Source organism: Sus scrofa, chromosome 6, assembly GCF_054392235.1.
Source record: "Sus scrofa isolate SSC_HxYL_T2T_F1_AM1 chromosome 6, Sscrofa_HxYL_maternal_Yorkshire_Landrace_v2.0, whole genome shotgun sequence".
NCBI lineage: Eukaryota > Metazoa > Chordata > Mammalia > Artiodactyla > Suidae > Sus > Sus scrofa.
This window is the reverse complement of record NC_139388.1, coordinates 150,352,180-150,367,092: the sequence shown is the minus strand read 5'-3', so window position 1 is coordinate 150,367,092 and position 14,913 is coordinate 150,352,180. Positions and strand designations below refer to the sequence as shown.

At 39.0% G+C, this 14,913-nt stretch overlaps 1 protein-coding gene and 1 long non-coding RNA gene across 51 annotated transcripts in view; one reads left to right on the top strand and one right to left on the bottom strand.

The window, feature by feature from the left end:
- SGIP1 (SH3GL interacting endocytic adaptor 1) overlaps positions 1–14,913 on the top strand; it is a 228,031-nt gene that overhangs the window by 128,655 nt on the left and 84,463 nt on the right. Inside the window, exon 1 of one of the 50 annotated variants that reach the window (XM_084964774.1) lies at positions 11,556–11,601. The exons of the other annotated variants lie outside the window; for them this stretch is intronic. The gene's annotated coding sequence lies outside the window, so the exon portion shown is untranslated. Of the gene's footprint in view, positions 1–11,555; positions 11,602–14,913 lie in introns of those variants that run through there. 50 annotated transcript variants of the gene reach the window in all.
- LOC146402875 (uncharacterized) lies at positions 6,449–10,592 on the bottom strand. Its single transcript, XR_014808060.1, has 2 exons — positions 10,298–10,592; positions 6,449–8,061 (listed from the first exon to the last, which is right to left on the bottom strand). It is a non-coding gene; the product is annotated as an uncharacterized LOC146402875 (long non-coding RNA).

Sequence of the window (14,913 nt, the reverse complement as noted above, 5' to 3'; positions counted from 1 at the left end):
GATCCCTGGCCTCACGCAGTGGGTTAAGGATCCGGTGTTGCCATGAGCTGTGGTGTAGGTTGCAGACGCAGCTCAAATCTGGTGTTGCTGTGGCTGTAGTGTCAGCTAGTGGCTACAACTCCAACTTGACCCCTAGCCTTGGAACCTCCGTGTGCCACAGGTGTGGCCCTAAAAAGACAAAAAAATAAAAGTAAAATAAAATTATATTTAGCATCTTCTCAAATTCTAAATACTTTAGCTATTTATTATATTTATTATTTTTTAATTATCTCCTCCTTTGTCCCCCCAAAAATTCATTGAAGCTTTTTTGTCTATTGTTCCTATTGCTTTGTTCACTAATGTACTAAGAATAGTACATGGCCTTTGTTAGGTACCCAATTAATATCTGCTAATGGTTTAGTAAATGAATTATGTGCCTTGTGAATACCTGACTAGTCATACATAACTGATAGGAAGTGGGTATATCTATAAAAAAAATTTCTGTAATTAAAATATAAAGATTCAAAATATAGATTCTATTTTTAAGGTTAAAGAATTATAGACTCTTAAAAAGCTTCAAATTAGATCTAGCTTTTTGTGTCTTGATGCCACTTTATGAAACTTGATGCCAGATATTCCCATGGCAACTCAGTTCCTTATTAAGAGGACAGGGGTGTACTTAGAACACAAAATCTCCATGTGAAATGCTGGTCTATATTTTTCTCTCTTCACCTCTATTAACTTTAACTCTGGGTCTTAAACAGAATTCAGGGTTTTGTTTGTTTGTGTGTTTTGTTTTCCACATGCACCAGTGGCACATGGAAGTTCCCAGGCTGGAGGTCTAATCAGAGCTGCAGGTGCCACCCTACACCACAGCCACAGCAATGCAGGATCCAAGCAGAGCCTGAGACCTATGCCACAGCTCACCGCAATGCCGGATCCTTAACCCACTGAGCGAGGTCAGGGATCGAACCCGTGTCCTCATGCATACTAGCTGGGCTCATTACCACTGAGCCACAACCGGAACTCCCCAAGTTCAATTTTAAATACTGCAGATTTCTAGTCCTTCATCAAGAAAGGAAGGTTTCAACAAGACCTAACTTGAATGTCTACTTGCATTAGAAAGCGATTTGGGATAATGCAGCTAGAGATTCTCCATCCCCAGAGGGCAGGCATCTGTGTGTCCCTTGGAAAGCTGTTGATCATATGGAAGAGCTACCTTTAGACAAGGCTCGCAAATTAGAGAATTATATTGTTTCAGGCCATAGGACAGGAACATCGCTGCACAAAGAGACAATTCAATGGTTATATTTTAGGTACATGTATAGTTCAAGCAAAAATTCACTTACTCTGTGATTACAAGTACCTGGAGGTATACATCTCTTTTTCAGTTTTTTTTTTTTTTTTCTGACTCTGATACTATTAGTTCATTTTAAATCAAGAAATAGCCTTGCTTTCCCCAAAGGAGAATTGTCATGTTTTTTCTTTGTTTAATATTCCGAAGAAACTCTTAAGCCAAGAGACCATAGCCTAGGTGTTAATAGCTGCTAACAATTAAAACAACTTATTGAATAAAGATGATTTAATCATCACATAGCCTGGAGTAGGAGGAAGGGGAGGGCCCTTATCGTTTGCATGCTCGTGTTTATTCTTCTGATTCTAATTTAATAAAATGCATTTAATTCTAGAAAAGGGCTGAGACATTTACCTTATGATCAGAGTTGAATTCCAGGATCTGAAACCATGCAGGGAAACACAAGTTCACTCTGAAAAGCTCACTCCCTGAGACCTGCTATGGCAGAGAGGCCTGAGCTCTTTACCTCCAGTCCAAGGGAAAAATTCAAGATGATTTTCCAGGCTCAGTGATCTATGAGCTGTTGGCTGTGTGTTTCCTGAATCCCAGTGCTGATAATGGCCAGGGGAAATGGGCTGTGCCAGGAGCCCACCCCTGCCCTTGAGTTAGACAAGCTGGAATCTCTCCTGCTCTCATCCTTGGTAACCATGTGACCTTGGAACTCATCTGAACCTCCTTTTCCCTACTAGTAAATTAGAAATAATAGTGTCACCAACCTCATAAGGTAAAATAATGGCAGTAAGGTCTCAGTGAATGTTTGCTCTCACTCTCATCCACATCTCTGAATCCTCATGAGAGTTCTCTAAGGTCTCAATCACCCTGCTTTACACACTGTGGAACTGAAGAACAGTGTAATTTGTTCAAAAGCATCCAGAAAATAAGCGGTTAAGCTAATTTGAATATGTAAAAACTCATGCTCTGCCTTCCATGACAACTCTTTGGAAGCTATCTTATTTAACCCCTCCCAAAATTCTTTCTGTTTGGAAATCGAGGATCTGAACCTTAATAATTTTCATATCTCTGGGCTCCTTGGCAAGGGTCTGGGTCTGAAAGCAGCCCCAGGGTGTGGGCCCTGTCTTGACCCTCAATTATTCTGAAACACTCGTTTTTTTTATTGCTCGCTGAGAACTAATCATATGGCTCTGCCCAAAGGTCTGTGCCAAGCTGTGCTGCTTCCTTAGAGCCTTTGTGACATATATTATACCCTGAGTTCACAAATGGGCAGAGAGATAACAGTCAAATAGAAGCCAAGGGAAACATTTCTAGGAGCTGCTGAAGGGACCATTACAACTGGGCCATATCCTTTGGACTATATACAATTCAGCCTTATTTCAGAGAGCAATTCATCTTTCTATATATTTTTTTATTTCTCTCTCTCTCTCTCTCTCTCTCTATACTATACATATAGTCTTTTAGGGCCACACCCGCAGCATATGGAGGTTCCCAGGCTAGGAGTCTAATCCCAGCCTACTCACAGCCACAGCAACTTGGAATCTGAACTGCATCTGCGACCTACACCACAGCTCACGGCAATGCTGGATCCTTAACCCACTGAGCAAGGCCAGGGATCAAACCAGCATCCTCATGGATACTAGCTGGGTTTGTTAACCACTGTGCCATGATGGGAACTCCGTCTTTTTGTATTTTAAAACACACTATGCTTCAACTATTTGTATAATTTTAATAGAGTTTTTAAAAATTTATTTTATTAAAGTATAATTGATTTACACTGTTGTGTTAGTTTCAGGTATACATCAAGGTGATTCACATATATATGCTTTTTTAGGTTATTTTCCATTATGGTTTATTACAGAATATTGAGTATAGTTTCCTGTGCTGTATGGTAGGTCTGTATTGTTATCCTTTCTATATAATAGTTTGCACCTGCTAATCTCAAATGCCCAATCCATCCCTCCCGCTTGGCAGCCACAAGTCTGTTCTCTACATCTGTGAGTCTGTTGCTGTTTTGTAGATTAGTTCGTTTGGGTCATATTTTGGATTCCACATCTCAGTGGTATCATGTGGTATTTATATTTCTCTTTCCACATTGCTGCAAATGATATTTCATTCTTTTTTGTGACTAAATAGTATTTTATTTTTATATACATATATATATATTTATTTATTTATTTATTTATGCCACACCCTCTTCATCCATTCATCTCTTGATGGACATTTAGGTTGTTTCTGTGTCTTAGCTATTGCAAATACTGCTGCTGTGAACAAAGGCGTGCATGTATCTTTTTAAATTATACTTCCGTCCAGCTATATGCCCAGGAGCAGAATTATTGGATCTTATGGCAACTCTATTTTTAGTTTTTTGAGGAACCTCCATACTGTTTTCCATAGTGACTGTACCAATTTATATTCCTACCAACAATATAGGAGGGTTCACTTTCCTCCAAACCCTCTCCAGAATTTATTGTTTGTGGATTTTTAATGATGGCCATTCCGAGTGGTGTGAGGTACTTTTGATTTCCATTTCTCTAATAATTAGTGATGTTGAATATCTTTTCATGTGCCTCTTGGCCATCTGTATGTCTTCTTTGAAGAAATGTCTATTTAGGTCTTCCGCCCATGCTTTGATGGGATTGTTTGGCTTTTCGTTATTGAGTTGCATGAGCTGTTTGTGTATTTTGGAAATTAAGCCCTTATCAGTTGCATCATTCACAAATATTTTCTCCTAGTCCATAGATTGCCTTTTTGTTTTGTTTATGATTTCCTTTGCTGTGCAAGCATTTATAGGTTTGATTAGGTGACAATTAGTTTTGAGGGTTTGCGGGGGTGGGGGGGAGGATTTTTTTTTTTTTTTTTTTTTTTTTTTGCTTTTATTTCTATCGCCTTGGAAAGCTGAAATATTGGTTGAATTTCTGTCAGAGAATGTTTTGGCTGTGTTCTCATCTAGGAGTTTTATGGTATTAGGACTTATATTTAAGTCTTTAAGCCATTTGGTGTCTATTTTTGTGTATGGAGTGAATATTCTAACTTCATTGATGTACGTGAATCCCAACACCACTTGCTGAAGAGACTGTCTTTTCTCCATTGTATATTCTTGCCTCCTTTGTCAGAGATTAATTGATCTGTATCATTTTTAATGACCCCAAAAGTAAATTCATAAACACACTTGGAGAGCCTCCTACGTGCCTTGCACTATGTTTGGGGCTAGACAGTGTCCATTCATAACCATTACTAGGAGCTAATAATCGAATGAAGACATCTAAATAATACAAAACGAAGTAAGCGCTGCCCATGAGAGCTAGCCAGGAGTATCTTTGTTTTCCCGGAGGCTAATAAATGTCAGAGAAGAGTTTATCCTGACTAGGAGCTTGGGGAAGACCTCATGGAGGAAATGTGACTGGCCTTGAAGAATGAGTAAGATGGTAATTGAGGGAGAAGGAGAAGACATGCAAGGCTGAAGCGGCAGCTCGAGCAGAAGGCAGGGAAGTGTTTGTACCACACACACGGAGACATCAAGGAGCGTCTGAAGCTAAGTGTAGGTTTCATACAGACAACAGTGGAAGGTAAGCTGGAGCCCATCGTGAAGGCATGAGATGACAGAATGCAACCTGCTTTCTAGTTTCTGAATAATAGGGAGGTTTTTGAGGGACAGAGCCATGCATTCACTTCACTATTTGGGGGAACTAATTCTAGGGATGGTACAAAGGATGGATTTAGGAGATGAAACTTGGAGGAGGTCGGTGGGGTACTGCTGGCAGCAAGAAATGAAGCCCTCAAGACGGTTGCTAAAGAAATAAAAGAGCATTTCCAGGGGCCGGGGACCATGTACCAGGAAAATCATTTGTAATTGACCCTGGGGAGTGTGGGGGCAAATGAAGGATAGAATGAAAGAACTGACGGTTCTAGACAAAGTAACTCAGGAGAAGATAATAGATACTGGGTTCCCTGACAAAACTGAAATTTGGGAAAAATTTTTCATGTTTTATTTTTGTGCTTGGCTGCAATGCATTCATGGAATGTTCCAGCTCCTTTCAACATTACACAGCATAATTTTTTATTTTCAAAGTATAACTCTACTTGATAAAAATAAACCATTCAAAAGAGAGCTTAGCATGCGAGCAAATGGAGGCCACACCTATGTCCTCCAGCTTGAATCTGGAGAAGAGGCAAAACTACTTCAAGCCATCTTAGATTTTCAGCTGGACTCTAACAAAAAGACAAATTAGCAAGAGAAAAATGAGCATACATTTATTACATGTCTATCTCACGTATACCTGGCAGACAGTCAAGAAAAATGAGTAACTTCAAGAGGTGATGTTAGAATTCAGAATCTTAATAGGGAAAGGAGAAAGGTATGGAAGTTTCTTAGGGGAAAATAAGTAATATTCAGGAAACATGAATGGGCCCTTAGAAGTGTAGATGGGCGGTATGCTGTTTTGTGACAAAGTTTGGATATAGTATTAACTTCTTATCTTCTCTCCTATGATAAGAGTAAGTCCTGGAGTTCCCCTCATGACTCAGGGCTAACAAACCCAACTAGTGTCCATGAGGATTCAGGTTCGATCCCTGGCCTCGCTCAGCAGTTAAGGATCCAGCGTTGCCATGAGCTGTGATGTAGAGTGCAGATGTGGCTTGGATCCCATGCTGCTGTGGCTGTGGCTGTGGCTGTGACTGGCCGATTAGACCCCTAGCCTGGGAACCTCCATATGCCACAGGTGCAGCTCTAAATAGACCAAAAAAAAAAAAAAAAAAAGAGCCAGTCCTCCCTGATTGACGAAACTCCTAAGACAACTGAATTCCTTTTGGAAGATTTATCTTTGGGCAAATTAGAGGAGTTCATAGAAAGCCTCTTCCAGAATTTGCTGTTTTCAAGTGCCTACAGCTCAAAATAATCAATAAATCAGTACGGCAACATGGCATCTTTTGGGGTGGTGTGAACCGGCAGCCTGGGAATGACTGTATCAGACACTCATAGGAAGCATTAATAAGAGCAATGACTTGGAGAGTTGTTTTTAGCAAGGTTATTCCGAGACTTGAGCTGTATCTTCTTGAATATACCCTTCACCTCTTTCATTTTCTCTTTATTTTTCCTCCCCATGCCTACGCTTTTAGAGGAAAAGTCCGGTAAGAAATAACAAGTCCTTTCCATATCTTGGCCAAATGTTATTTATATATTTATTATATCATCTTCATCATCTGCATATCTAATAACCGCCTGTGTTTTAATACCTAAGCAAGGTTCTGAATTTTAAAAACAAACCTTTGTGAACCAGGACACGGTCTAATTATGCCCCATGGGGGAAAAAAGGAAGTTGGTTACTAAGTGATTTTACAAGCCTGTTATTAAGGGCTACAGGGTAATTTTGTAAAGAGTCACCTCTTCCTCAGTCACAGGCAGATGATCAAATATTTTAGTATTAAGTTTCATTTATTGCAGTTTCCACTTGGATTAGTCAAGCTACATATACTTACCATGAGCTAGGCAAACTTTTCCAATTTTTTTTTTAATGTACAATATGATAGCTTCCTGAGTGAATGCTCTTGAAGCTGGCCTGAGACAGGGTCGTGGTCTTCTTTTCTTCTTTTTTTAATTAATCAGAAAAATTATCCCCTTCAGGAGTTGTCAGAGACAGTAAAAGAAGATCTTTATAAAATGCCAATCATTTCTTATACAGTCCCGTTTACTCCAGGGTGATTTTCAATGGCAACACAAATCAGATAGGACATGCCTACATCTCTTTTTTAGAGCAACAGTGGAACAGATCTACTGGAAAAAAAAAAAAAATCATTGTTCTTGTCTTGGCTGCCTGGTTTATTGGGAACATGTTCCCAGGATGCTGATGCATGATGGCTGATGCCTGGCTGGCACAGACCACCTCTCCACTGAAAAATATGAAAATATTGTGTTTCCATGTTAAGGGACGACTGAGAAGTGGTTGGTTGACTAAGGAGCGCCTCTAAGGGGACGCTGCAGTAAGTGCTATAACCTTCCACCCTGCGCATTGCCCAATCGTGACAGTCTCTGCACCACGTGCAGGAAATGCTCTTGTAGCAAGTCCATATGATTGGAGGAAGAGCAGGAGACACAGGAAGAACAAAAAAGGGAATAGGAATATCACAAGTTTTCAAAATATAGAGCCAATGATTTTGGCGTTCAAACATAACATTGGTATATATTATAATCATTATTTTTACTAAACCGAATGGGCCACTTTGGAGAAATTGTGAGTCAACTCCACGTCACGTGCTATGTAACATACATATTATCATCGGTGGGCTTCAGCAACCTTTCTTTGTGTTTTGCCAATTTCGCTTATCCTTTTTGACCCTGAATCTCTGACTTAACCAAATTTGGCCACTTCTAATATTGACAGGACTGAGCAGCCTGAGGTTTACCTGTGGTGCTTTAAAAATGTCCTCTTCCTGGTTAATTTTCTTCCTGTTGTTCTTAGAGCAGTCTCAAGGGCAAGTACTCCTTTCCGTTGTTAGCTGTGGGTCTTGAAAGACAAGTCCTCCTCCTGCTTCCCTGTCTCATTTGTCCTTGGCCATGCTCATGTTGGTGAGGCTCAACCCAGTCAACTCTCAGTGATATCCTGGTCAGGAACGGGTTGTTTGTTTTTCTCCCCAAATGGAGTTTCTGAAGATCATCTCTTCCCTTTCCTGTTGGATCTGATAGGCATTCACTGTCATCTGACTTGTAATAGACACAAGAATAAATTTAAATATAGACCAACATGTACAACTGGCCAGGGGGGCATTGGGTCTTCACCCTAGAGCATTTAAAACAAATAAGACGATTGGTCAGGATCGTAATAGTAAACATAATGATCATATAGTCTCATTCTTTCCTAGAAGATTCTCTACCGTGAATCACTGAGTTTGCTGTGACTAGACTGTGTAAAAATAATATTTGTTTGGGGCTTCGTGGTTTTCATGCATTTTCCTCTGTTTCCCTATAGCACTGAATTTTAGCAAAGAGGAAGTTGTAAAGCTTCAAAACCTGAGGCTGGTTATTTAGTAATTTTGACAAGCCGGACAGATTGTGTTTGGTGACTGCTTTTTATAAATTTCTTAAAACACTTAACCCACATTGGTGCATACTAAATTATCCTAGTTAGCTGAATTTAAATGAATCCTTGTGCGCAAAAAATAACAAAACAAAACTAGTGTGGGATAAGGACACCGTGGGTGGGGACATATACTGAAGTAGTTTCTTTTAGAAATACATATTCATATAGCAGAGTATATAAATTTTAGAAACGCAAAATGTTCCAACCAAAGATCTTCATTCTAGTGACCAAATCATAAGTTGGTGGTGTATACCCACTTTGAAAATTGCCTCAGAATATAAAGTAAGACTCATCTCTAAGTCGAACATCAAAAATAAAAGCAGAGGGGGAAATAAACTTTTTCAATACCTTCTCCATAATGCATCAGAAGACCAAGAGAAGTCTAGGAATTGAACAATTAATGTTTAATTAGGAACACAGGAAATTTGTTCAGAAAACAAACAGACCCATTGCAAAGTCCCTGTTTGAGCAATCAAGTGAAGTAATAATAACAGGAGATAAAAAATGTACTGAGAGCTTGTTATGTGAGATACAAATGCCTGCAATCAGAGACAAATTGGCCACCTGCAGATTCTGAATAACTGAATGGATGTTTTGTTTGGTTGCACAGTTAAAAACAATTTCAGTGCCATTTCAAAACCAGAATCTTGAAAAAAAAAAAAAAATCAAGACAGGCATCTTCTCCAACAACTCTGAAGATCTGCAGCATTAGGCCCACTTGTTTTGGTGCTGCAGGCATGAGACAGTAGTGGCCAGTAGTGGCCAGTTCACCAAAACTTTGTGAAACACACGTGCCCTCGAGCACTATACCCGGCTCCTTGCCCTGCATGCTTCTGAGTTTGCAATTTAACAACTCAGAGAATTCAGCATACAGAACATATCAGGATCAGACACTGAATGAGTATTCTTCACCTTTGAAGCAAATTTTATGAATTGGTAGGAAAAAGAAGACTAAAGGCTTCAAAGTTCTTGGGAAATGGCAGGAGAAAGAGTAAAATAAAACTTTTAACGGAAAGGCCCTCCCCTCCTGGCTGATAATGATTTTGCAGTCCTAGTTCAGCAGAGCCTACAGTGGCTTTATGCTCCTTAACGATGATAATTAGCATATAAAAGCCCCTCAATTTGATTTCTGGGATTCCTTTCCTTTTGAAAGTTTCAGATATCTTTTACTTTATGGACCTTCAGGTTTTCTGTGCCTGACCTTTTCACAGCTTTTAGCTGGGTCTTCTGGATTCTGGTCAATAAGCTGTGATGACATGAATCTGAGCAGCTGTTTTTTGATGTTCCTTTTTTTTTAATCCTGTTATCTTTTAACTAGAAAAAATACAAAGAGGAACAATGACTTAGAATATATAGGTTTCTAACTTATTGGACTGAATTTCGGTGAATATAACTGGAATTATTTTGAAAAGCATTGTCCTCTAGAATCTTAAATTAATAAAGCTTCTTGAACTTAAGTTTCTGCCTCTATGTGGTTGCCATGTACATTTTATTTTGTATTATTTCTCATAACCTTTTTGAGGGAAATTGTGTCACTTTTAATCCCTCTGTTATATTTTATGCAGCTTTTAAGAATGAATTGTTTGCTATAAAATTAAAGATAAAATATAAATTTCCACATTTCCTTCTTTAGAGAAGAACTTTAGCCTGGTCATAAAAGAATTATAAAATCTAAATCTTTATATAAAATAGTGCTCAAATTTCTCTCACAACACAGTATGAATTCTTCAGCAAAAGAATTTAAAGCCAGAAATATATATATTAAAAAGTCTTCTTTTTTTCAAATTTTATTTAAATAGTGTCATGCATATAGACAGATTTATAAGAAAGAAGGGATCAATAAGTCAAAAGCAGGAAAATATGACAAAGAGTAAAGTCTAAAATACTACAAGTAAAATTGACCTGTGTAAATATGTCTAAAATCCTAGCTACTTACCAGTAGCCATCTGAGAATTAACCATTCCTGGCTCTCTGCTTTAGGAGTTCTCCAACAATGTCAGGCTTGGTGTCTTAGCAAGAACGTGAGAATTGGAGATCTAAGAATCCAAGATCTAAACTCCGTGTCTGGTTCTACCCATTTCCCAGCTGTGGGTCTCAGAGCCTCATTTCCCTCTTATATCATTGAGGCAGTTGGACTAATATCTATCCATGGAGGCTTCCAGGTATAAAAGGTATAAAAGACTATAGGTTTTATTTCTGGTTTGTGTTCTGGAGAGTAGAACCCTCTTTTTCATTTAAGCAACCGTTTCACTACTTCTGTGCTTCCTGCCTGGATTTTGAGATTTGGCAGCAACTGGATCCCAGGCAGCTTCTGGGAAATTCATGAGCTAACCCATAAACTGAAAGTGAAACTTCAAACAACAGCTCTTTCCCCACTCACATCATAGGCACTCTTGGAACTGCTGAAAATCCTATAGAGGGAGAACGACCAGAGATTGCTGGGGAGTATTAATATCATCCGTGATCAGGGTTGGAGGAGTTGGAGACAGAAGTCACGTGTCAGCAAGCATGTCGTCTTTCTCCAGGCATCATCTGGTCCACCAGCATGCTGTTGGTGCTGGACAGTTTTCATCCTCCCCACCTGTGCTTGTCAGGAGCGCCTCATCATCCGCATCCCATTATATCCGTTGATAGAGGCTCCCCAAATCACCAGGCCAAGAGCATACACTTTAAAAAAAAGTCCTCATCCGCATTCATTCCACAGAACACTAAAGAGAAGAGCCAGGCAGAAAAGAGGTCTTTCTAGTCCTGCTCTCTGATTTTTGGAGACTCTTGATTAAAGCTCCAATACACGGGAAATGCATTATGTCTGTGATGTTTGCTGACCCCCTGTTGGGTGGGGGAACAGTTTTCACTGTAGTGCCTTAGCTCTAAAACTCCCTCCCCAAACAATATGGAGAAAAATTCCTATGACAAGATATTTAAAGCTGTCAGCAAAGTTTTCCTGTATGGTTCTGCTTCATCCTTGTGTACACATATCTGAAACTAGTACATCCTCACTAGTGAAGCTGTGTTATACGATAGATAGAGTCTCCATAAGGTTATCCAGAACCTCCTTATGGTTTAAATAAGCCACAAACACCATGACTGCCTGTCTTCCTTTGGCCTTATTACTTGGAGCCTGTGTTCAGGTAGTTGTTTATGAAATCTTCTATTACCCAAGCCTGTTGACTGATCCATCATTCTCTGACTAGGTGTCTGTTCTCTCTTCCTTTTTGCTGATCACAGAGGCGCAGCCCGGTAAGAACCCTCAACATTTTTACCTTAAACATGTATAGTAATAATGGCCAGGTTGGCTTCTTGCTAAATTTATGCTAACCCAGTATGAATGAGGCAGATGAATTAAAAGTTTAGTCGTTGAAGGCCTCTGGTCTTATATGGGTCAAGAGCATATTTTAGGATCATCAGAGCACTTTTCCATAACAAACTAAATTAATACATAGGTATCTCAACTCTTAGAGCTATATGTGTGTGTGTGTATGCACATGTGTGTGCACAGGCACATGCATGCCTAGGGCCTGAAGATTGTCCAGAAAGCACCATAGAAGTTTAGAGCAAAGTGATAATAAAAAATAAGAAAACCATAAGGAAACAATTTGTAAGCCACATTGTTTTTAAGCCTGAATTTAAAGTAAGTCCCTGGACCATAACTAATATTGGTTAGAATACTTATGTACATTAATACACAATCTTGGGAGGAAGAGACAGACATGCTTTCAAATCAATCTTTCTAGGCTATCGCTGGTATTTATTTCATCAGTGATGACACATCAGTATTAGTTTGTGTTGTCCAAAGTAAATCTCAGTCATTTTCTTCAGGTTGAAAGTGTGATGACTTTGAAGCAACAAAGAGTCACTGCTATGTGTGAAATGACACCCACCTGCCCGGTCAGTCCCTTGAGAGAGAATATGAAACTATTACAATGTTCTCTGAATTAGACCTGTGCCCATTTGATCAGCCAATAACTATTTGAAGCAAATACTCTCCCTTGACTGACAAGCTGTGGTTCTTTGTTTAAGTCACATAGTTGATGATCAAAATTAACGTCTGCAGGTACTACATGGATAATTCTAACCCAGAAGTTAGATAACATCTCAGGTTATGACAAGTTACATCTTTTTTTTTTTTTTTTTAAAGAAAAAGAATGAGGAGTTCCCTGGTGGTTTTGAGGTTTTGTGCATTCACTGCTGAAGCCCAGGTTTAATCCCTGGTTTGGGAACTGAGTTCCCACATCAAGTTGCCACATGCTAAAGCCAAATAATAATAATAATAATAAAGAAATATAGAAAAAGAGCAAATTAACTAATTCAAAATGAGCAAAGTCTATTCATGATTAACCTATAAAGACAACCCTTGGAAGGAGGGAAATGTGGTCACTTAGGGAGGAAAAGGTTTTAGGATTCAATAGGCTTTTTTCCTGAATGTGTTTTGTGTGGTTGACCATCACTTTAACCTTGTTCTAGATTTGTCCTGCTGCGACATCAAGGCCACCAAAGATCTATAGGCTGGATCCGGGGATGAGATTTTCTTTTCTGTTGCTAACGGCTTGCTGCTGATCATTCCAATATCTATTCTTTTCTAAATTGATATGATTTTATTCTTTCTAAACAACAGAGCTTTTTCTTGCATATTTTTGCCATGTCTTACTAGTTCTCGACTGATGACTTTTCATGCATGAGGAATATTTAATAAAATGTTACAGGGGCTTTTGGTCTAGTGCCTTACAACAATAATCAAATGAATGGATACACAAAAAATGATGAATACTGAAGAAGCTTTGTATCTTTCTTGGTTTGATGAGTATTACATTTAAAATAAAGGAGGTAAGACAGAGACTAAGAGGTCTTCAATACAGCCCTCAGGGTCCCTTAACTCCTGAATTTCAGGTCTCACTATATTCAGTGGGTCCTATGCCCTCAATGCCAACCTTGTGATCGGCTACTTGGAACTAAAGCTCCTGATCTTTTCCTTCAGACCTTGACCTTGCTAATAAAAATCTGACTATGGAGTTCCCATCGTGGCTCAGCGGTTAACAAACCCAACTAATATCCACGAGGATGAGGGTTTGATCCCTGGCCTCGCTCAGCAGGTTAAGGATCTGGCATTGCCGTGAGCTGTGGTGTAGGTCGCAGACATGGCTTGGATCTGACTGTGGCTGTGGCTGTGGTGTATGCCACTGGCTATAGCTCCAATTTGACCTCTAGCCTGGGAACCTCCATATGTTTCAGGTGCAGCCCTAAAAAGACACACACACAAAAATCTGGCTGAGACGCTACAACCTAGGAAAACGTTTTAACCTCACTTAAACAATTTGTTCTTTTTTTATTTTGTCTCATTTTCAAAAAGCTAGCCTGCATCCAGACTCCTAGAATGACTATAGCTGATTTAAATGATACTGATTTTAAATGTTTATTCATTTAAATAAGCATGTTAACTTAATTAAATATATCAATTTAAAATGTTCATTTTTAAAAAAAGTATTCATTAAAAATTTTTTTTCCAATGATGTAATCATTCTCTACATGGCACATATGCAGACTCTGTATTATTAGACAAGACAAGCCGGAAAATAGAGTTTGAGAGATTGGACTATTCACTAAAAAGTATCTAGTGGATCCTTATTCAGACTGAAACTGCTCCTGTGTTATAAGTGAGTTCAAAATGAGACGAAATTCTAATAAATTCTTAGGAAAGGAGGAAGAAGTTTCAGGTAGGTCTGTTAAAGAGATGCCACATCTTGTCTGGAGTTGTTAATATTATCATGTTATCATTTGAGAGAAGAAAACATCCGTGACCACCAGGTTAAGCCTTCACCCAAGCAGGAAAGTAAGAACATTTTTTAAAAAATAAATAAAAATAAAATGTGTGTTTGGTTATCACCTACCAAACTCATAGTCACACCTTTTGGAAAACTTTCTTATGCTTTCACCTCCCTGACTTTGAACCCTGCCCCTGTCATTCTTCTAAGGAGATCCCATCTTATGAGGCCACCCTTCTTGTGGTCTGCTTTTCTGGAAGCATCCCAGGCTAAGACTCTTTCACAGTGGTTTTGAATCAGAACGTTTCTTTAATCAACCCTCTGTTATCAAAAAAAATTTCTTCTAGGGCATTATAAATCTGAAAATGACCTTCTCAGATTATTTATTCCTGCCAGGGCTATTTTATTCCTATACGATCACAATGCCTTGAGCTAAAGGAGTGACTTCACGTTGATAGATGGGTGCTCCCCCTGGCAGGCAAGTGGAAGAAATCAGGGTAGGGAGGAAGGGTGGGGAAGAATGGAATTCTCTGGCTCTCAGAATAGAACAGCCCCCTCAGGGGCAGAGTTTTCGAGTTTTCCTTCCTTTTAACATTTGCCTCGTGTATCTTTAAAAAGTGCATTAGTAAACTAATGACTGTTTCTACAAGCAATTTATGGACCCCATCTGGCAAGAGTGGAGCATACTCCTAATACATTCTCTAAATTTTAAACATCAAACGTAAACTTGGATTTACTTTCTTAGCTGCTAGATTTCAAGGTTTTTTAATAGACTATTCAATATTTACTTTAA